Raw genomic sequence first — 24,805 nt, forward strand, 5'->3', positions numbered from 1 at the left:
AAAGGAAATCCTCTCATTACAAACTGACAAAAGTAAAAGGTAAAACATTTTCACAACAACGTGTACTACATACTCAGAAATATGGGTTTAATACAAATGATATAATTCCTAGTCATTTATGGCTATTTTTATAACTTCATATAGATAATGACTTAGGCTAAAATGCACTATAATTGTTAGACTTCAGGACAAGTATCCTAAGTATATTCCAAAATACATTTTGATTTCCCAAGGAAGCAAGACTTGCAACTAGGCATTTTAAGCCCAACTAATTCTATAGCTACAAAGTTACACTCTTGACAGAATTTACTTTTTTCTGGTAGTGTAGTGGTTAAAAATCGGGCTGTGAACTTTAAGGTCAGAAGTTCGAAAGTACCAGCTGTTCTACTGGAGAAAGATGAGGCTTTCTGCTCCCATGAGAATTCCAGCCTCGGAAACCCTGTACAGGGTCGCTATGAGTCAGAATCGACTCCACGGCATATAACCGCTGCCACCAAAGAATAAAAGCAGAGAGCAGAATAACCTATACACAGACATCCGTCTTGTAAAGGTGATAAAGATTTGCAGCACATGAGAAGATGTCTTCTACTCCTTCACACTGCATACAAATTATGTGAATCATGTTATGAATCTCTTGGTCCACTGTCTGGCTATCCTGTCATGCTCTGCTCTGTTGGTCAAATACACATAACCACCATCACCACCATGCTTGCATCCAGAGGATCCAAAGGGTTGCAATCTGTCAAAAGTGAACAAATAGACAGAAAAGCTTTGAAATAATCAAAGCAGGACTCCAGTTATCTTTAAGGATGTCCAGACAGATGACTTCCTGACACTGCTGATATTGCAGTGATAGATTCTGGTAGGGAAAGTAACCTTTAGTTGTTTAAATAGATAATCTGATGAAAATGTGATAACCAGAAAAAAACAAGTATAGTTGATCTCCAGTCATACATGTTGTCTCCTTTAGGCCTAGCACTGCAGTTAAGAGGAGGATCAAGGGTGATTTTTGCTAGTTTCTTCTGAATTTTTAGCACTAGTGGATAGTTTAGCAGTGGTTTTGCTAGACAAGTATTTTTCTTCTGGTGAGTGGCAGAAGGTTTTCTTTCTTCTTGCCCTTCAGGCTCTCGATCCTCTGGGTCTCACTGATCTGCGTCTGAACTATCACTCCTGGTGCTGGGGCTCTCATCATCTGACCTCTGCCTATCACTGGACATCTTGGTGAAGTTATATTTGGGAAACTCAGCCGCTTGCCTGGCCTGCTGGCACGCAACTATGGTGTCAGGGAGACAGAAAAAATTCCTTCCTTAAGGAAAGGGAGGTGGGGGAGGGGGCAGGGAGAAGAGGTGAAAAAGAAGCTGAGGAAACTCTGGCCCAGGAGTGTGGAAACTTTGAAATTCAGAGGGGGCTGGGTCTTGGAGTGCAGTGCCTTGAGGATGCCCAGAGCCTTGAGGGAGAGGGGAGGCTGGGGTGGGGGGAAGGAAGCTGGGGGTGGTGGGAGGGGAAGCTGGCTCAGGGGAGCTCTGCTGAGCTCCCAGGGAGGCCTAGGGGATGTGGAAGTCTCCCCTCCCCCCTCAGCCTCTTGGCTCTCCAGGCCCAAAGATGCCTTTTATTTAATGTTGTGTTGGAAATCTTAACCAGAGTAATAATGCAAGATGGGGGGTGGGAAGGACATCCATATTGGCAAAGAAGAAGCAAAACTATCTCTATTTATAAATGATAAGGTTTTGTGCATAGAAAACTCCAGAGACTCAACAAGTGTTAACTAGTAGAAGAATTCTGCAAAATGGCACGGTACAAGATCAATATACAAAAATCAATCTGCTTCCTTTGTACCAGGGATGGGTAAACTTTTTTTTCTGCCAAGGGCCATTTGGACATTTATAACATCATTCGCAGGCCATACTAAATGATCAGCTTAAAAATTAGCCTGCTATAATTGGTCAGACTTTCATTAATTCATGCTATAATTGGTCAGACTTTCATTAATTCATGCCTAATGTGATGGATGGGAGAAAGATGAGCTGTTCTGCTCTTGTAAAGATTTATAGCCTCAGAAACCATGTGCAGGGTCACTATGAGTGGAACTTACTCCATGGTACTTAACAACAACAACAATGTGATGGAGTCCTGGTGTAATGCTACAGGTTAATGCACTGGATTGCAAGGTTAGCGGTTCAAGCTTACCAGCCGCTCCTTGGAAACATTATACAGGGTTGCTACAAGTTGGGACTAATTTGATGGCACTTAACAACAATAACAACAATGTGATAGCTGGAACTGCTTTGCTTCTCTTTGGTAAGGTATGTGATGTTAGATGTTTGATGATGTTGCTACTTAGAACTGCTTTTCCAGGTTTGCTTTGGGTCAGTCTGGAACATAGTCGACTCTTTGCATTGGTAAGTTTTAAAATGTTCTGCTTGCAGCAGTAAGTAAGTTGTTCCAAACACAAATGTATATTTCGATGCACATCTTCTCAAAGTGGGAAATTCATCATTGCTTATGTAACATTGATAGAACTCAAGAAATGAGAGTTTATTGTATCTAACTTTCAGCTCATGATCACTTTGCAACTGAATGATTTCATGTTGTAGACTATCAGGCACATAAGCTGGTTCCACATTGAATGGACTAACAAAGATGTTCAATTCCATTTGTTTACTTTTCATGTCCTTGAATCTTGCATTAAATGCTTCAATTCGTTTCGCACATTTACCAGCACATTCAAGTGTCATAGAAGGCTTTTGTCCTTCCAGAGTCGGGAAATACACTGTGTTATTCCTTTCAAGTTGTACTTTCTATAGCCTTAATTTAACTTCAGTTGATTTCATGTTTAAAACCAGGGAGCTAAGAACTTGGTTGGGGGGGGGGGGTGGTCCCGCAGCTTGAAGCTCAGCTGTGAATTGTTGTTGTTGTTGTTGTGTCGTTGAGTCAGTTCTGACCCATAATGACCCTGTATTGGGTTTTCGAGGAGTAGCTGGTGAGCTTGAACCACGGACCTTGCAGTTCAAGTGGCTTTGCAGTCTGGTGCGTTAACTTACAACGCCACAAGGTCCTTGGTAATGTCCACCATGAACACTAGATCACACAGCCACTTGCTCCTATTGAGTTCCCTGACAGGTTTTCCCTTCATCTCCATGAATTGCTTGGCTTCCTTGCAAAGTTCATAAAACCTCATGAGCATGTTCCTGAGACTCAGTCACTCAAGATTATTCAGTAATTTCTTAAACTGGTAGCTGTTAAACCCTCTGCTTTTGACAAAATTTATGCTTGACCCTACTGTTCAAATGTTAGCTCAAGTTTTTTCATTGATAAAACAAGTTTTTCAAACAAGTCCTCACCTCTTATAGTGCCATGTCTGGCTTCCAGGAACAGCAGTTCCTCTTGCATGCCAAACTCTGAAGTTAGCTCACAAACGAAAATGACCAATTAGGCAGAATTTGTTATGTCTGTGGTCTCATCACAAGTCAGAGAGAAAACTGGAAATCTCCTGCAGAATCCTTCAATGAGTTTTCAATATCGAAGTCAGTTATCCCATTGAGATGGTTCTCAAGATAAACTAACACTCTGAAATAATTTTACTTTGTCTGGTGCTAACAAGTTTGCAGCAGCCACCACTATGAACTTTTCCACAAATTCTCCCTGTATGTTAAGTCTCAGCTTCTTTGTGACTAGCTTGCTCATTACATAATTTATCTGAATAACGTCTCTGTCACAATGAGGTCTAGGGAAAGCCACTTGTGATTCCAAACTCCGCTGAAGAGCATTGATTTTATCCAGACACATTTGGCCTCCTAATTCATTGAGTTTAGCTTGTTGTGAGCTGTAATAATGCTTCAGATTGGCTTTTTTCATTACTGCAAATTCATTGCTACAAACAAGACACACAGGTTTGGCTTTGACTTCAACAACAACAAAATCAATTTTCCATTTCTCTTGGAAAGATCAACACGCATCAGCTTTTCTTTACTTCATAGTCATCATTTGTAGGATGTCACATCACTTAAGTTTTAATAACTATCCCATGTGTGTGTCACCAGCAATGCTATTATTTTACTTTGATCGCTGTTCTAATTCTGCATCTTGGATTTGGAACATATCTAATATTCATATCATTGACTCTTGGGGTCTTTTCTGTGTACTGAAATTTCCTTAGTCCTTATTTCAGATTTAATTTTTGCAAGGATTGTTGATCATAGATGTGTAGATAAAGATTGTATTTGAGTTATCATCTGTATCTACAAAGATGTGGACAACATCGTTGTAAATCATCAGAAGCAAGGTCATCTCAAGGAATCATTTCATTGCATCTCGTCTCATCATCACTGAATCACTGCAGTTTCATCTCAGTGTGTTAACACTTTTGCAATATGTACACTCCTAGCCTTCCTGGCACTGACTGTCCTCAGAGTCACAGCAATACAGCCTGACGGGCCACAGGCAGTCGACAAGAAACATACGTGCCTGTCCCATACACCGTAAAAGACGCTCCTTGCTTGTCCCTCAAATTTTGCATTATTATTATGATCACCTAATATAAATTTTGGAGTCCTGGTGTGTCATTACTGTGGGATAATATAAAGTAGATTTGAACTGTAAGGTCAGTGGTTCAAATTCACCAGCCACTCCTTGGAAACCCTATAAAGGGTTGCTGTGAGTTGGAACCTACTCTATGGTACTTAACAATAAAAACGATAAAAATTTTTGTGGTTTTGCAAAAACTCCAAGACGGATTGAATTTGAAGTCCTACCTGCAGTTGCCTTGGCAGGGCCAGACCAAATGATTTCATGGGTCTTAAATGCAGAGTCGCTATGAGTCAGAACCAACTCAACGGCACTTAACAACAACAACAACACAGCTCACAGGCCAGACATATGCCCACCCTTATTCTACACTAATAAAGATAACTCTGAAAAGGAAATCAGGAAAATAATACTATTTACAATAGCCAAGCAAAGGATCACATTTTTAGGAATAAATACAACAAGATTTCCAAAAAAATAACACATCCATTGCCATCAAGTGGATGCCAACTCAGCGACCCTTTATGGGGTTTCCAAGACTGTGATCTTAATGGGAGTTGTTGATGTTGTTAAGTGCTGTTGTTAAGTGTTGTTGTTAAGTGCTATGAGTAGTAAGTTCCTACTCATAGCGACCCTGTGTAGGGTTTCCAAGGAGCAGCTGGTGAGTTTGAACTACCAACCTTGTGGTTCAAACTGACCTTGACATCCAGTGCTTTATTCCACACTGCCACACCAGGACTCCTATGGTACAGCCTCATTTTTTCCCTGTATAACAGCTGGTAAGTTTGAACTGGTGATCTTGAAGTTAGCAGGTCAATACCTAACTCACAGTGCCACCAGGGTTCCTTAGAGATACAAAAGACCTATACAGATAAAACTACAAAAGCCTAATATGAGAAACCAGAAAAAGACCTATTTAATTGCAAGAATATATTATGCTAATGGATAGGAAAATTTAACACTCTAAAAATGTCAATATTATCCAAAGTGATCTGCAGATATAGTGCAATCCCAATCCAGTTTCCATCATAATTCTTTAAAGTGTTGAAAAAAACTAATCATTCACTAGTGGACAGTTAAACTTTGACAAAGAGCTGTAACTCATTAAATTGGAAAAAAAAATTGTCTCTTTAATTAACAAATGGTCCTGTCAAAAGTGGATATCTATTTACAAAAAAGAATGAAATAGGATGTAGATCTCTCACCATATAGAAAAACTAATTCAAGATAGATCAAAGACCTAAATATAAAACCTAAAATTATAAAGATCATCAAAGAAAACAAAGAAACAGCATAAACACACCATCAAACAGAACTAGAAATGCACTAACAGCAGAAGACAAACTAGATGAATGGGACCTACGAAAAATTAAACATTTATGTACATCAGAGACTTCATCAAAAGAGTGAAAAAATGAACTGACAGGACAAACAATCGAATTAGAAAGTGGGCAAAGGACATGAACAGATACGTCACACAAAAAGACGTTCAGACAATCAACAAACACATGAAGAAATGTTCACAATTATTAGCCTCATCTTTCTCTCATGGATTGGCTTCTGACTGTGTGTGGTTCGTAGCCCCATGCTTATCTTACAGAGCCATGATCCTCCCATCGAAACATAAATGAGAGATCATCTCACTCCTGTAATAGCAAAGTTAAAAAGAAAATAGCAAATACTGGTGAGAGTATGGAGAGATTGAAACCCTCATATACTATTGATGAGATATAAAATGGTGCAACCACTGTGTAAAATGGTTTGGCACTTTCAAAAAGGTTAGAAATACCATAGTATCCAATTGCTAGGTATATATCTTAATGAAATAAGATCCATGACACAAATAGATATATGCACACCCATGTTTATTGCTACCTTACTCACAGTCACAAAAAGATGGAAAAATCTAATTATCCATCAGCAGATGAATGGATAAATAAACTATGGTATATACAAAAATTGAATACAGCATTCAAGATTAACTATGAATATGCAAAATACCTCATGACAGGAAAAAGTTGGAAGACATTGTGCTGAGTGCAATTGTTCACTCACAAAAGAACAAATATTGTATGAGACCATTATAGCGTAGTGGTTACAAATTGGGCTGCAAATCTTAAGGTCAGCAGTTTGAAACTACCAGCTGCTTCGTGGGAGAAAGATGAGGATTTCTGCTCCTGTAAATATTTACAGCATTGGAAACCCTGCACAGGGTCGCTATGGGTTGGAACTGACTTGACAACACTTAACATCAACAACATTACTGTAAAATTTCAAAAAAAGGCTTACACATAAAAAGAAACATTGTTTGAAGTTTGCCAGGGAAAGGAGGGTAAATTGCTAGCTAGAAGGTTGTTTTATTGTTATTAAGTGTTGTTGTGGTTGTTCCAACTTATAGTGACCCTGTAAAGGGTTTCTGAGGAGCAACTGGTAAGTTTGAACTGCCAACCTTATGGTTAGCAGTTCTGTGCTTATCCTACAGCGCCATACCAGCTTGAGGGTAGACACATGTTTATTTGGGTGAAGGGAAAGGCAATACACAAAAAGGGGGATATCAGTACAAAATGATCAGGACAAAAGAAAATACTGATATATATATCTATATCATATAACTTATTGATACATGTAACTGATTGAAATACCTAAAATGGGGCTAGAACTTGCCCAGTGAAAGAAGCTTCCTGTGGAGTCTTTGTATTGCATAAGGTGGAATCCTGATCCCCATCCAGAATCTTCTGAGGTGGGAAATTTCCATTTGAAAAGACAAGCAGACCAACCTGGAGCACATAAAGGAACAGAAGATACTTCTTGAAAGAAAGACCAGCAGGAAAAATAATAAAAAAAAACAATAACAGCAGTCTGAAAGCAAGTTGTTCACCAGGGAGTCATCAAAGCAAGTAATCAAGTCCCATCAGGGCAAGCCCCATTCCAAGACTGAAACTCAAAGGGGATACAGTAGCAGGCATGTAATCTTGCTGGTGACCATGTTGGTCTCCCAATAAGGGGAAGTGGGGGAAAAACAGCAATGAAGCTGTGAGCTAAGTCCGGCCATGTTCAATAGACTCCTGTCAATCTGGATTGTGACCTTGGTGGCCAGCAGTATAGCGAGACCTGGAGACTCTTGAGCCCGTCATCAGGGACATAGTCACAGAGGACTAGAGCAGAGAGTGAAGTTTCCATCTGACGTGAAGTGAGGGGAGATGCACAAGAACACCCATATGTGCAGATAGTACCCATTTGAACTAGCTTCAATGTCTGGATGATCAGAACTCAATTAGAGGAAGAAAGAAGACAAAAAAGAGTGGAATCTGCTACAATTTTATGAAATTGACCTATACTTATGGATGTAGTAATTTAAAAGAGGGAATGAATCTTTACAGCAAGGATCATTCCCACCCCCTCTGTACACAGGGCTGACAGGGATGGGCAACTTAGACATTGGCTACCCAAAATAGCAGGGGGCAACAAAGGCACAAAGTGACTGCTTTACAAGTTTTCAAGAAGATGCTTAGTTTCAGAGGGTGCAGTTGAATGTAGAATTTCCACTGAGTGGTTCCCAACCTGTCTAGATGAGTTGAAAGAGATGGGGATAAGACTCTTGTGGTTCAGTAGTGAATAATTGCTATCAGGACTGATTGTGAATGTTGTAAATTTAAAGGTAGATGTTTTGTAACAAAAGGAAGGGAGTGGTTGATCTTGCAGTCCAGGAGCCGAAGACCGGGGGAACATCAAGAGAGAAGAATGGGACCTTATCCAGAGAAGAAGCAGCACCAGAGATGGAGTCAGAAATGAAGTGGCTGGGGATTCTAGACTCAAGGAGGGAGAGGGGCTGTGTGCTGGTGGCCAGGGGGCTGGTGCGCAGGGTATACCCTTTGGTTGTTTGAATGGTTGTATATTCCTGAGTGATTTGGTATACATCAAAAACAAAACAAAACAAAACAAAACAAAAAACAACAAAGCAAAACAACAACAACAACAAAAAAAAACAGGGAGTGGAAGCAAATGCTGTTGAACGATGATGGATGGAGAGGATTGAAATCATTGCAATGAAATACAGTAGAATTAATGTAAAGCTGATACTCTCCCATGTAAACTATCACTCAATTCACAATAAAAACTTATAATAGTAATTTTAAAAAAAGAGTGAAAGGCAACAAAGATAATTACATATCTTGCAATAACAGTAATGATAACCTATGAGTGGAGTCCTGGTGTGGTGCTATAGGATGAGCACTGGACTGCTAACCACAAGGTCAGTGCTTCAAACTCACCACCCACTCCTTGGAAACCCTATATAGTGTTACTATGAGTCAGAACTGACTTGACAACACTTAACAACAACAACACCATGAGTGGATACATAGATAATCTGGCAAACTGAACAGATGTATGAAGGAAAATGGTACTTCACTTATGAATATATATAAGTTTGACAGGATATTGCTAAACATGCAATTATCTATGCTGCAGATATACTTAGGAATGTAATAGAGTTTACAGAAGTCCTGGAGTGGAACAGTGGGTTAATGTGCTGGCTTACAAGGTCAGTTTGAATCTCAAAGTTGGTGGTTTTAAGTTTACCAGCCACTTCTCAGGAACCCTATACAGGGTTGCTATGAGTAGGAACTGACTCGAAGGCACTTAACAAACACCACAACAATATGTGGCAAAGTTATGAAATTTTTTTAGACATACAAAACCCTTGAGCCATTGGGCCTGGGAGCTCAAGTCTATGGTCTCAGGGGACATCAAAGTTAATTGGCATAGTGTGGTCCTCAAATCCAATATTCTATATCTTGCTTTGGTGAGTTGCAACTGAAGTGTTAAAAGATTGTAAGTGTCCATCTAAGGTGTAACTACTGGTCTCTCCCTGAACAAAGCAAAGAGTAAAAAAAAAAAAAAAAAATCAAAGCTCCTTAGAAACCATTAGTCTAAAGGACTAATGGAGCACACAAACCTCAGCTTCCATGACCCTAAGACCAGAACTAGATGCTGCCCAACTACTAGTGCAACTGCTCTAAAAGGGATTGGAGCAGGAGGTCCTGTACAGAGTGGGAGAAAAATGTGGAACAAAACTCAACATCATAAAAAAGAGTAGATCTGACAGAGATTGGAGGAACCCTTGAGACTATGACCTTAGTCACCGTCTAAGCCTGGAACTGAATTTACCCCCATGTCTCAACTTTCAACTAAACAATAGACAGGCTAACAGGGTGAGCAATAATGCTAGGGAGGTATGCACCTCTTAAAACAATCAACCATATGAGATCAAAAGGGCAGAATTTTCCCAGAGATAAAGCTCAGAAGGCAGGAAAGGATAGGAAAGAAAGACAAATGGAAACAGTAAACACACGGAGAAAGACTTTTATTACATTGTGGAGATTGCAATCAATGTCACAAAACAAAATGTGTATGACTCATTGAATGGAAAACTAATTTGCTCTGTGAACTTTCAGGCAAATCACAATAAAAAGTTTAAAAAGAAAGTGAGGGTGTGTTAAGAGTTTTCAGTAAGTTAGACATTCATAACCTGGGGACTTACTGTACTCAAGTTCATACCTAGGAATATCCATTTCCTGGATTATTGCTTTAACCTTAAAATTGATCTCTTTCTTCCCCAGCCCTCATTAATCTTCCCTTTATATCTTCATCAGAGTAAAATAACCTAGTGGAAATACAAATGTGTTTCTGCACCTTTTTTAGCACTCTTGAATACTTCCTATAAAAAGTGTTGGATGAAAGTTACTTTCTCAGCTTGAGACCTCCGTGACTGATAGTGTGGGGGAGTGGTGGTTCACTGGTAGACTACTTTCCTTCCATGCAGCAGATTCCATCTATCTCAGTGGAGGTTTGAGTGTTGTTATAATGCTGAACACGTTTTACCACAGCTTATAGACTAAAACACACTAGGAAGAAAGATTTGGTAACATACTTCCAAAAATAGCCCACAAAACCCCTATTGATCACAATGGTCTGATCCATAACTGGTAATGGATGAGCTGAAGGACCAGACAGTGTTTCATTGTGTTGTGTGTGAAGTTGTTATGAGTAGGGTGACTTGATAGTAGCTAATAATAACAGCATAACTGCTAGTTCCCTTCCCAACCTCTGGTCTTTGAAATTTACTCCCCAAAACTTCCCGAGAGGTCTGCTATTTTACTCATGCCTGAATGATCCTATTCACATTTGCCACTTGATTGGTTTCTACTGTTTCTTTAAGACTTAGCTTAGGTCTCACTGCCTCCAAAAGGCTACCTTTGGATTCCAGATAGAAACCCATATCAACAACTTCTCTCACAGTATAACCATGAGGAATCTGCTTACCTGTCCATCTTTCCACCAACCTAAAAGCTTCTTGAAGCTGGAGGCTGTGGCTTCATATTCCAGAAAATTCTCTGTCCTTACTGCCAATCAAAATTTTGTTGAACCAGTTTTTCAGAATGATTCCCAAGTTCTGAGATAATTTCCCAATTCTACAAATATGAAGCATATATGTTCAACAGAAAAATATCCCATACTTTGTCATTTGCATGGCATTATTGGAAGTGGGTTGGGGAATAATTTGGCAGTAATTGAGTGGTAAATAGTGGATGCATGGCTATCAAGGGAGTAAGAGAATGGGGCAATATCTAGAGAAGATAAGACATCAAAAACATGGGAGTCAGATTGTAGACCTCTCTTGTTGAACCCTATTTTAGACACAGAGGGAACTGTAGATCAAATGGTCCAATAATCAGTAATATGTTGAGGCATGACTGCTGTTTTAATTATATAGTGTTGCTATAACAGAAATACCACATTAGGTGACTTTAACAAGTGGATATTATTGCTTACAGTTTAGGAGATGAGCAGTAAACTCAGGGCAGCAGCTCTTGGGGAAAACTTTCTCTCTCTGTTGCTTCTGGGGGATGGTTCTTGCAAAAACAAAATAAAACAAAAAACTGTAGCATCAAACTATCTTCCCACAACTCTCTCTACTTAGTAAGCTAGGTTCAATAATTTATTGCAATAGCCTCACAGACCTCGGACATCATACTCACAATTATGAGGAGATTAGCAGGTTACAAGTCAAGGTCAGAACTATTCAGGGCACAGCTATTCCAGTCAGATAGGCTCTCTTCAACATGCCACAGGTAGGCCTCTCTGCCTAGGCAACAAAGCTCTTTTAGAGCTGCTGATAAATGCTTAAAGATACTCTGTTCTGTTATAAACCTCACCTCAAAGGCTCTTGGCTTAGTTCCATGAGTTGGCAAACCTCACTCCCCTAATTAAGTGCCTAGAGACACCGCACATTGCAAGCAAGCTTCCTGCCCAAAGTTACTCAGCTTTGCTTGCTCCACAGACTGGGAACCTACTGCTCTGTCTTGTGCTTTGGCTTTTGGTTCTGCTGCTGCTAATCCTTGCCACTCCTATTGGTGTCACAGCTTTTTGTCCCTGGGTTGAGGATTTTCATTGCACAGGCATCTTGGTTTCCAAGATTTTTATACTCATGTTAGAATTTCAAGTTTTTACAATTATGATGAATTCTGTTAACATTAACAGCAGATTCATGTCATCAGTGTCTTCTCTCACTTTCTCTTACTCAGACCCATTAGGAAAATGGTGGGAGATACAAAGACTGAGGCTAGAAGAGACATGTTAAGTAAATCACTATACCACTATAATTTTCATTTCCCACTATGTTTCTTGGTGTTGTGGGGGTCTCATGTGACACAACATCTATTTATCCCCATCTGTGTCTTCTTGCTGATTGCTTAGTCTGCTCCTTTAAATTAAAAAAAAAAAAAAATTCATTGTTGTTGTTGAGACTATACAAAGCAAAACATACACCAATTCAACAATTTCTACATGTACAATCCAATGACATTAATTAAATTATTTGGGTTCCTGTACAATCCAATGACATTAATTAAATTATTTGGGTTGTCCAATTATTCTGATCTTCCTTTTCTGAGTTGTTCTTTCCCCATTAATCTACTCTTTTATATCTCAAATGAGATTGACTTAATATACTACCCACACAAATATTGTCTAACTAAAATAACAAAAAAATACTCATTCTCAAATGGGATTATAATGGCAGGTATAGTAGGATTTCCAACATATATTGAAGGACACAATTCAAACCAAACCTCCCATCATTTATTCCCCAAAATCCATGTCCTTCCCACATACAAAATTTATTAACCCCTAACATCATCCTAAAAGTCTTAAATCAATTCCATGTACAAAATCTCATCTTCTGAATCATCTAAATCAAATATGGGTGAGACTTTAGGCATATTCCATCTTGGTACAAAATTTCTCTTTATCTGTACTGTGTAATCTAGAATACAAGTTATCTGCTTCCAAAGTAGAATGGTAGAACAGACACAGCGTAGACAATTCCATTACAAATGGGAGAAATCCAAGGAAAAGAAGGAGTAGTAGGCACAAATCAAATTCAAAACACAGCAAAACAATCTGTATTACTGCTCAAGCCTTAAAAACAATCTTTTCTGAGACCACCTAGACAATGGCCATCTCTACTGACTGGCCACACTTTCTTGATTCTGGGCAGAGGTCCTTCAGCTCTGGACTTCAGCACTACTTTCCAGTCACAGGGATGGTAACTCTGTTCCCTTGGCTTTGGACAACTCCATTCTCCATCTGAGTGGCACCCCTAAACACTTAGCCATGGCAGACCCTGTTCTTCTGCCCCCCTTAGACATGGCAACCCCAGCTCCATGGTTTTAACAGCAGCCTCACACTCAGGAATCGAATTGGCAAAGATCCACTTTTTAAAACCTAGGAGGCTGTGGCCCCACATTTTGAAACCAAGGCAGCCATGCTTCCAATGTTCCTTCCAATAAGTCTACTGATCTTTACGCTGCCCCAGGGATGGTCCTTTTCTTTTCTTGGAGGACAACAAGTGTAGTTCCTTTGGCCTGTTTTCTGTCTCTAGAATTCCAAGAGGCAGATTGTGTTCTTTTATTTAGTACTTTCCCTGTCTTCTTCAGTATTTTGTTAGATCCATTAGTCAAAGATTTAATGCCTTTAACCAAGGGTTATGTAGCCATATCCTTAGTAAACATTTGAGGACACATGTTCTTAGTTTATTTAATAGAAAAATTTAAATCTGTAAGGTTTGTTTTTTTCATTTTTCACTGTTAATTTCTAAGTCTTTTTCTTCCCACATTCTGCTATAAGTCTCAAGGGAAAATCATGTTGTACCTTAAGACTCTGCTTAGAAATCTCAGCCAAATAGCCAAGTTCATCATCTACAGGCTCTCCTTTCCACCAAATATTTCAACATTATTTAAATTCTGTGCCACTGCCAAAAATGCATCCCCCTCCTCTATTGTTTAATCACCTGTTCATTTCCTATAGAAGCTTCATCAAAAACACAAGCTTAATAGACACATGTTTAGCAAACATTCAGTTGCTGGTACCATATATATTGTCTAAGTTGATAGAGATTTTCTCTAGAGCTCTCCTCACTTCCTTATGATTCCCAACCAGAATTGCCTTTGGTGTCCATAATTTAGCAACAGTCTAGTTTCTTCAAGGCAGTCTAAGACCTTACTATGACGCATATCTAGATTCCACCCATTACTCTATTGTAATACCGTTTCCACATTTTAAGTATCTCTAAAGCAGCACTCTGCAATTCTGTCTCTGTTATCTAGTGCTGCTATAACAGAAATGTCCCCACGTGGCCCCAAACTGATTAATTAGTGCCCTTGTCAAAATACATCTAGTCGGTTAGTGGAAAATCCAGTCCAGAGCTCTGATTACCTGGCTGCCAGGCTTCTTTGGGCCTTATTCTTCTGGTTTTCAACAACTTAGCATGGTCCAAATGAAGCCAAATGGCATTTAGTCCATTAGGAACAAATTTTTCACCTCAGAACTTTAGTGACCAAACTGGAAATACACATTGGGAAGACAGTGTCTGGGTAAAAATATTCTTCTTTAACCCCATGGTGAAATTTCAACAGTTTATTCACATCTCTCATTCTGTCTTTGGCAGATTTCATAAAAAATCCATCTATCTTATAGACCTTAGCAGTTAAAGAAAATATGTTAATTGGAAAGAACAAATAACTAGTGCTGCTGTTTCAGCTTGCTTTGCAACTATGGGGGGCCCACAGGTGTTGCTTGTTGAAATGCAGCCGATAAGAAAATTTCTGCAGAGGACTCTAAATCACTTAATAGTGAAAGGGATTCCCAGATGACCTGATCAGTGTCTATATAAAATTGTTAGATATTTCTAACCAACTAATAAATTTGTTCTGGGGCTTGGTTTTCTGACATTAGCTCAAATCCTCAGAGAACCATAGTTACTGTATATCCTTCTACAGTATTTGAATTTTGAATGGCTATGCCTGGTTGGCTGCCCACTGGGACAGGAGATAAAACTCCATAATAGAATGTCATTTTTAAAAAGTTTGAGTATTATTAGTTGCAGTGATATTATGTGACAACGTCATGCTTCTATTTTTTTGTCTCAAAATGTTTTATTCTCAAGTAAAACTCATTTGCATTGTTGTCCCATATGAGGATTTGCACATCTCAGTACATGATAAAGATGCAGAAGCAAATTAGGTCACTAAGAAAGCTCTTTTTTTCTTTTAATAGCCCTATCCAACCTCCCCCTTCTTAATCCCATGCAGACAAAAGCAATAGAAGTTAAACCTTCCAGAGCCATGATAGGAAAGGTGTATGAACAAATCCTCCAGCATACATCCATTCGCTCATTATAGATGTATTTAATTAATCCCATGTGGGCTGGTTTTATTCAAATAAAACTATATTTTATAAAACCACTGCCTTGTTTTCTGATCTATGGGATGACCTCTGATGGAGGCAGCTGTGCCATTTTAAGCAGTCCATTATCACAGGTGTGCCTTTCATTCTGCTAATGGTATCATGCAGGAAAGAATCTGTATTCTCTACAGGGGAAGACCATCCCCAGTGGGTAAGGAATTAGGAGAACATAAGAAGGGGATGAGGCTGTAGCAACAGACTGAGGAGGGGTTGACAAACAGGGTAGGGAGGTAGGAAGCAGTGAGATCCCATATGCAGCCCCAGACAGACAGTGAGCTCTGAGATTGGATAGCTGTCATGGGCTAGTACCCACGTGGGCACTTCCTCTGGGTGTCAGGTGAAGTTCTGAGAGCAGTATATACTACAGGTCTTTCTAATCCTCTTACTGCATGCCATTTTCTACCTAGGACAATCTCATGTTGGTGAACTGGAGGTCAACTTTCCAGCATAATGACACTGTTATAGAACTCTTAAGGAGCTCTGGTAGCATAGTGGTTACGAATTGGGCTGCTAACCTCAAGGTTATCAGTTTGAAATTACCAGTGGTTCTATGGGAGAAAGATGAGGTGGTCTGCTCCTGTAAAGATTTGCAGCTTCAGACACCCTGTGTAGGGTCACTATGAGCCAGAACTGACTCCATGGTACTTAACAACAACAACATAGAACTCTTAACTAGTGTTTAGTATATGTCAAACATTCTTCTGGCATGAACTCATTTATTCTTCATAAAACTTTATAAGGTAGCTAGTATTATTCCCTTTTATGGACATGAAAACTGAGGCACAGGATGGTTAAGTACAATGTCCACTATCACTTGACTAGCAGACAATACACCCAAGACTCAAAATGAATCAGCTTGACCCAGAGACAATAACTCTAACTAGTACATGGCCCGATCTTCTAATAGTCTTAATTTTATCCCTTGATAAAACACTTGAATATTTAGGATGTTCTTTTCAGAAATGAATATGTTCACCCAAAGTCATGTCCTAGACCATTCATTGTAGCACTAACCATAATAGCGCCAAACAGAAAGCTACCTACATGCCCATTAACAGGAGGATCGATGAGTTGAGGAAACAGAATATTCACACAATGAAAAACTCTATAGCAATGATAATGGGTGAACTACACATAGCACAAAACATTGCTGAATTTCCAAAACAAGTTACTGAGAGAAAGATGCTGATACAAAAGGAAACACATTGTAGGATTCCACTTAAGTTTCAAAGTTTAAAAACCAAAATAGCAGTGACACTTGCTGGAAGACAAATAGCTGGAGAAGGGTACCAAAAATGCTTCTGGGGATGATTATGTTCTATTATTTTTATTGGATATTAGATACATGAATGTGCTAATTTTGCACAATTTCATGGATGATGGGATCTTTTCTGAATATGTGTTTTACTCAATAAAATGAAACAAGATTTTAAGAAACCAATGTTATCCTCCAAAGAAATTTTGTGTAAAAATCTCAAAATTAATAGTAAAAACTTCATTTGTAAGTGATAAATACAATTTGTCACCAGGGACTGACTTAGGGCCAGTGTTAAAGGACTTGGAGAGCTTAAGGTAGTAGAATAGGTGGAAGGAAATTAGCAATCCAAAATTCATGCATATACTGCTTGGCCACTACTATGTGACTGAAGATAACCTACATATTTTTTCATCTGTCAATAAAATGATAAATCACATGCAAATTTTAAACATGCTAACATGAATACCAAAACTCAACTGTCAGTTTGTCATACTGTGATGGCTTGTGTGTTACTTTGATGCTGGAAGCAATACTAGCAGTATTTTAAATTCAAACAGGGTCACACATGGTAGACAGATTTCAAAGGAGCTTCCAAACAGAAATAGACTAGAAAAAAGGAGAGACAGACCACTGCTGAATGGTTAGCCATTAAAAACCTTACGAATAGCAGCAAAACAATGGCTGATACACTGGCAGAGGATGAGTACCTCAGGTTGGAAGGCACTCAAGATACCATTTGGGAAGAACTACTTCCTCAAAGTAGAGCTTAGCTTAATGACATTAATGGTGTTATGCTTTCAGTGCCTACATTTGTATATAACACAACTCAAAATGAGAAGAAACAGCTGCAAATATCCATTAATTATTGGAAGGTGAAATGTACAAAGTATGAATATAGAAAAATTAGAAGTTGTCAAAAATTAAATGAAGTGCATAAAGATGAATATCCTAGGCATTAGTCAGATGAAATACACAGATATTGGATATTTTGAATCAGACAATTATATGGTTTACTCAGCCAAGAATGACAAAGAGGAGTGGCATCATATTCATCATCTAAAAGATTTCAAATCCTATACAGGGTCGCTATGGGTTGGAACTGACTCTATGGCACTAAACAAGGGCACCGATCTTTATGTAAGGAGATCACCAGATCTTTTTTCCCACGGAGATTTGAACAGTCAATTTTGTGGTTAGCAGTGCAATGCTTAATCCACGGTGCCACCAGGACACCTGATTTTAACCCAGCTCCGTCTAACTCCAAAGCCCCCTGTTTAGGTTCATTTCAGTAGACTTAGTTTCCAGGAGTAAGAGACATCTAATTCTGGAAGCTGGATTTTTAAGCTCTTGCAGTTCTTCTCAGGGAACTGAGAACATTGCAGTTCCTCAAAGCCCAATGTCTGATCTGAATTAAAGAGCAAAACAAAGCCACACAGTAACATGTTTAATGCATGCCCTGCCATGGGTCGGAACGTAGAGAGTGGGGATGCTTCTAATTACTGAAGCCCAGGCAAGTGGTGGTAGGTACTGCACCCAGCCGTTGGGCCCCTGGGTGTACACAAAGGGGAGGTCAGGTATTCAGATGGGCTCTATCCACATCCTTCTTCTTCCCTGACACTCTCCCTCCACCAAGGTTGTCCTTGGATTCTGGGCTTAAATGCCCTGTTTTCTAGAAAGGGCTTGCCCATTCATGTACCTGTAGGAGCTAAGGAGGCCAGGAACTCAGGCACCTTGCATTTTGCTACAAGGGCACTTAATAGGGAATGGCAAGGAAAAGATGTCTCCTCCCCTGCTCACTCCCTGGAGCCCCTAGGAATCAAACTGTGTCTTACAGGGATATTATGATGGTCCAAATAAATATAAAAAAAAGGCATTATAAAAAAAAAAAATTTCAAGATCTGTCTTGAAGTATAATGCTATGATAAAATAGGATCCATACACCTACAAGGAACATTGGTTAATACTAATATTACTCAATTTTATGAACTGCTGATTAAAGCCAGTGATGATAAAACTGAAGAATTTTACCAACTTCAGGCTAAAATTGATTAAGCATGCAATCGAGATGCATTGATAATTACTGGTGATTGGAATACAAAAGTTGGAAACAAACAAGAAGGATCCATAGATGGAAAATATGGGCATTGATGATAGAAACAATGCAGGAAATTACATGATAGAATTTTGCAAGAATGAGTACTCGTTGCAAATACATTCTTGCAACAACATATAAGGCAACTATACACCTGGATTCACCAGAAGAAACAAACAGCATAAGCCAAAACAAGGTCAGAGGCCAACTGTGGAACAGAATACCTATTGCTTATATGCAATTTCAAGCTGAAGCTGAAGAAAATTAAAACAAGTACTTGAGAGCTAAAATATGACCTTGAGTATATCCCACGTGAATTTAGATACCATCTCAAGAACAGATTTCATGCATCAGACACTAATAACAGAAGACCAGAAAGCTGTGGAATGACATCAAGAACATCAAAATTACATTGAAAAGAGAAAAGACCAAAGTGGATGTCAGAAGAGACTCTGAAACTTGTTCTTGAGCATAGAGAAACTAAAGCAAATGGAAGAAATGAGCAAGTAAAAGAGAAGAAAGGAAAATTTCAAGGGCAGCTCGAGAAGGCAAAGTCAAGTATTATTATGAATGTGCTAAGATCTGATGTTAGAAAACCAAAATGGACGAACACACTCAGTATTTCTCAAGATGAAAGAACTACAGAAAAAAATTCAAGCCTTGGGCTGTAATGTTGAAGATTCTATGGACTAAATGTTGAATGAAACTTGAAACATAAAAGAAGATGGAACGAATGCATAGAATCAATCTTCCGAAAATAATTGGTTGATGTTAAATCATTTCAAGAGCTACCATAGGATAAAGAACCAATGGAATTGAAGAAAGAAATCCAAGTAGCACTGGCCAAAAACAAGGCTTTAGGAATTGATGGAATACAAATTGCAATACTTCAACAAACGGATGATGTGACACTAGAGGTGCTCACACATCTATGCTAAGAGATTGGAAGAGAGTTACCTGGCAAACCAATTGGCAGAAATCCATATTTGTGCCCATTTTAAGTAAAGGCGACCCAACAGAATGTGGAAATCATTGAACAATATCATTAATATTAAATACAAGTAAAATTATGCTGAATATAATTTAATAACTATTGCAGCAGTACATCAACAGAGAGCTGCAAGAAATTTAAGATGGATTTAAGAGGATATGGATCTAGGCATATGATTGCTGACATCAGATGAATATTGCTGAAAGTAGAGAATACCAGAAAAAATGTGTATTTGTGTTTTATTAACTAACTTTACAAAGGTATTTGACTGTTTTTATCATTTCAAACTATGGATTCTATTACAAAGAATGAGTTTTTCAGAACACTTAATTGTGCATATGAAGAACCTATGTATCAACTAAGAGACAGTCATTTGAACAGAACAAGGGGACACTGAATGTTTTAAAATCATTGTAGTTGTTCATCAAGGTATTTTACCATTTAATCTGTATGCTGAACAGATGATCCAAGAATCTGGATTATATTAAAGAACATGGCATAAGGATTGGAGGAAAAATCATTAACAACTTGAGATATGCAGATGACATAGCCTTGCTTGCAGGAAGTGAAGAAGATTGGTGAAGATCAAAGACTACAGTCTTCAGTATGGATTGCACCTCATTGTAAAGAAAACAGAAATCCTTACAACTGGACCAATAAATAACATCATGATAAATGGATAAAAGATTGAAATTGGCAAAGACTCCAATTTTCTTGGATTCATAATCAATCCAAGAAAAGGGTTTCTTAGGCTGTATATCTTTTGGAAGCAAAAGGTTTTATTCACCTCCACCAAGGAACAGCTGCTGTATTTGTACTGACAATCTTGTGTTTAGTAGTCTAGTGCTTATCCTACAACACCACTAGGGATGCTTATTCAATTTTATAAATATTCTTAAATTTTAAAGCTGGAGTTTCCCCTGCTGATTATCTTTTTGAGGTGACATTTTAAGTGGATACAAAGGTTTAGTAACAATCTCTTGGTTGGTGGAGGTGGTGTAGCAATTTTTCCAGGTTATTATAAGATACTTAGAATTGAACTAGAGCTTAATGTCTAAGCAAAGAGTTGAATTTTAAAGACAGGCATATTTCTTAACTTGAATTTGTACCGATTTTGTGAAAATTTGAAGTAAAGAAATAGAAACTACTGGTCCTTATTTTATCAGATTTTAGCATGTTCTACAGTCTTATAAAGTTGTTTATGGAAATATGAGAGGACTTCAAAAAGTTCCTGGAAAAATGAAATGAAAAGATAATAGAATTTTTCCATAAACTTTTTGAAGCCTTGTATATGTGTGCATGGGGTGGGATGCAGAGATTCAAAAGTAGATTAAAGGTATTTTACTTGATTTTTTTTGGGGGGGAGGGAGGAACAAAACGTTTAATTTTAAGATAAAGAGAAAAGTGCAAATCATGGTGTTACAGTCCAGTGTATTTTCACAAAGTAAACATAGCATATACTCAGTACTTAGTCCCACAAAACCCTCTTCCCCCAACCTGAACAATACCACCCTCACCAAGAAAAATAATTATCCTGATCTCTAACACCATAGACTATTAGTTTTACCTATTTTGGCATATTGTTAAAAGGGCAGTTTATAACTATAAAGGCACACATCCAAAAAGAAGAAAGAACCAAAATCAACACATTAATATAACATCTCCAACTATTAAAATAGCAAAATACACCTACAGTCACTAGATAAAAAGAAATTATAAAGATTATAGTAGAAATTAATGAATGAAAAAACAGAAAAACAATAGAAAACATAAAAAAGCTGGTTGCTTGAAAGGATTAACAAAACTGACAAACCATTGGTGAATCTAACAAAATGAAAAAGGGAGAAGACACAAACAGTACACATAGGAAATGATATGGGTAATGTCACATCAGAACCAATGGAAATAAGCAGGATAATAACAAGAGAAGAAATGGGCAATTTTTTAGAAAATCACAACCTACCTAAACTAACACAGAGTGAAATAGAAAACTTGAAAAGATCAATAACAAAAGAAGAAATTGATCAAGTCATTAAAAAAACTCCCAACACAAAAATCCAGCCCCAGGTGGCTTTAATGGTGAAATTTACCAAGCATTTAGAGAAGAGTTGACACCAATTTTACTCAAAAAAGTTTTACGCAAACAGAAAAGTGTGAAAAACTACCAAATACAATTTATGAAATGAGCATAACCCTCATACCAAAGACAGGCAAGGACATCATTAAAAACAAAAATTATATACCAATATCCCTCATGAACATAGATGCAAAAGTTTTTAACAAAATCCTAGCCAAAAAAATTCAACAACATTTCAAAGAAAAAAAAAAAAAAAGGCACATCATAACCAAGTGGGATTCATACCAGGGATGCAAGGGTGAATACTAGAAAACCAATCAGTGTAATACAGCGTATAAAATTTAAAACAATGAAAATAATCACATGACTATATTAATTAATGCAAAAAAGGCAATTGACAAAATGCAAAATCCATTCTTGATAAAAGCACTAAGCAAAGTAGGAATTGAAGGGACATTCCTCAACATAATTAAGAGCATATATACAATTGTTGTTGTTGTCAAGTGTTGTCAAGTCAATTCCGACCCACAGCGACCCTGTACAGGGTTTCGAAGGCTGTAAATCTTTAAGGGAGCAAAAAGCCTCATCTTTCTTCCACAGAGCAGCTGGTAGTTTTCAACTGCTGACCTTAAGGTTCATAGCCTGATTCATAACCACTATGCTACAACAGCCAAATTACTTTCAGTGTACAGAAATTGAAAACATTCCCTTTGTAAACAGGATGCTCGTTATCACCATTCCTTTTCAATAATGTGCTGGAAGCCTTAGACAGAGTTATAAGGCAAGAAAAGGAAGTTAAAAGCCTCCACATTAGCAAAGAAGAAGTAAAACTCTATTTGCAGATGATATGATCCTATACTTAGAAAATTATAATGACTTAGCAAGAAAATTATTGTAACTCATTGAAAGATTCAGTAAAGGGCAGGGTATAAGATCATTATACAAATATAATTAGATTCTTCTATACTTATAAGGACAGCTATGAAAAGGAAATTAGAAAAACAACTACACAAAGAAAATACAAAACACTACTACAAGAAACCAAAACAGATTTACAAAAATGGAAGAATATACCATGCTCATGGATAAGAAGACTTCACATTGTGAAACTGTCAATACTACCCAATGCAATCTGTAGATATAACACAAACTCAATTCCAATTCCAACAACACAATTAAAGAGATGGAAAAAAAGGATCATAAAACCTTATTTGAAAAGGAAAGAGACAACACATAAACAATGCACTGCTTAAAAAGAAAAGCAAAGTTGAAGGCCTCTCACTCCCTGATTTCAAAATATACTACACTGTCACAGTGGTCAAAATAGCCTGGTATTGTACAATGAAAGATACATAGGTCAATGGAACAGAAGAAAAATCCATCCACATAAAGTCCACTGATCATTGACAAAGGACCAAAATACATTATGTGATGAAGAATTAGTCTCTTCAATAAATGTCGCTGGCAAAACTGGAAACCCATTTACAAGAGAATGAAACAAGATCCATACATCACACCTTATATATACATACATTATCAAACATTACATAAAACGCACAGTGGAAGACAAAATAGATGACTAGAACTTTCTAATAATTAGAAACTTATGTGTATCAAAAGATTTCACCAAAAGAGTAAAAAGTGAGCTCACAAACTGGGAATTTTGTTTTCCCAATGACATATCAGACAAGGGACTCATCTCTAAAATTTATAGAAATCTACAACAACTCTAAAAGAAAAAGACAACTAACCCAATTAAAAAATGGGCACAGGACATGAACAGACCTTCACCAAGAACCACAGTCAGGCAGCCAACAAACATGAAGAAATGTTTATGATCATTAGCCATTATTGATAGATGTCATCAAATCAGTACCGACTCATAGTGATCCTATGCACAACAGAATGAAACACTACCTGGTCCTGGGCTAATCTCACAATCGTTGCTACACCTGAGCACATTGCTGCTGTCACTGTGCCAAGCCATTCCTCTTCCTCATTTTCTCTGACGCTCCACTTTACCAAATATGATATCCTTCTTCTGGGACTGATCCTTCCTGATAATGTGTCCAAAGTATGAGAGACAAAGTCTGACCATCATGGCTTCCAAGGAGTGCTATGACTTTACTTTCAACATAGATTTATTTGTTATTTTGGTGGTTCATGATACTTTCAGTATTCTCCTCCAACACCATAATTCAAATGCATCTATTTTTCTATGTCTTCCCTATTTACTGTCCAACTTTCACATGCATGTGAGGCTATTGAAAATATTATAGCTTGAGTCAGGGGCATTTTAGTCCTCAAATTGGCATCCTTGCTCTTCAATACTTTGAAGAGGTCATCTGCAGCAGATTTGCCTGATGCAAATTTGATTTCTTGACTGCTGCTTCCATGAGTGTTGATGGTTGATCCAAGCAAAATGAAGTCTTTAACAACTTCAATCATTTCTCCAATTATATGGATGTTGTTTATTGGTCCAGTGGTGAGGATTTTTGTTTTCTTTACATTGAGATGCAACCCATACTAAAGGCTGTGGTCTTTGATCTTCATCAGTAAGTATTTTAAATCCTCTTCATTTTCAGCAAGCAAGGTTATATCATCTGCATATTGCAGGTTGTTAATGAGTCTTCCTCCAATCTTGATGCCATGTTTTTCTTCATATAATCCAGCTCCTCAGATTATTTGTTCAGTATAGATTGAATAAGTATGGTGAAAGAATTCAACCCTGGTGCATGCCTTGGCTAATTTTAAGCCATTCGGTGTTCCCTACATGCCTCTTGTTCTATGTACAGGTTCCTCATGAGTACAATTACGTGTTCCAGAATCCTAATTCTTTGAAATGTTGTCTATAGAGTGTCATGATCCACAAAATTGAAAACCTTTGCATAGCCAATAAAGCACAAGTAAACATCTTTCTGGTATCCTCTGCTTTCAGCCAAGATCCATATGACATCAGTAATGATATCCCTCATTCCATGTCCTCTTCTGAATCTGGCTTGAACCTCTGGAAGTTATCTGTCAATGTATGCTTGCAGCTCTGTTTGTTTTATCTTT

General features: G+C 38.0%; 1 pseudogene; it reads right to left on the bottom strand.

Moving 5' to 3' along the window:
- Positions 1 to 618: 618 nt before the first annotated feature.
- Positions 619 to 1,217, bottom strand: LOC102838935 (annotated as a pseudogene).
- Between the last annotated feature and the right edge of the window lie 23,588 nt (positions 1,218 to 24,805).

The sequence above is a fragment of the Chrysochloris asiatica genome, unplaced genomic scaffold (genome assembly GCF_000296735.1).
Source record: "Chrysochloris asiatica unplaced genomic scaffold, ChrAsi1.0 scaffold00039, whole genome shotgun sequence".
Classification (NCBI taxonomy): Eukaryota; Metazoa; Chordata; class Mammalia; order Afrosoricida; family Chrysochloridae; genus Chrysochloris; species Chrysochloris asiatica.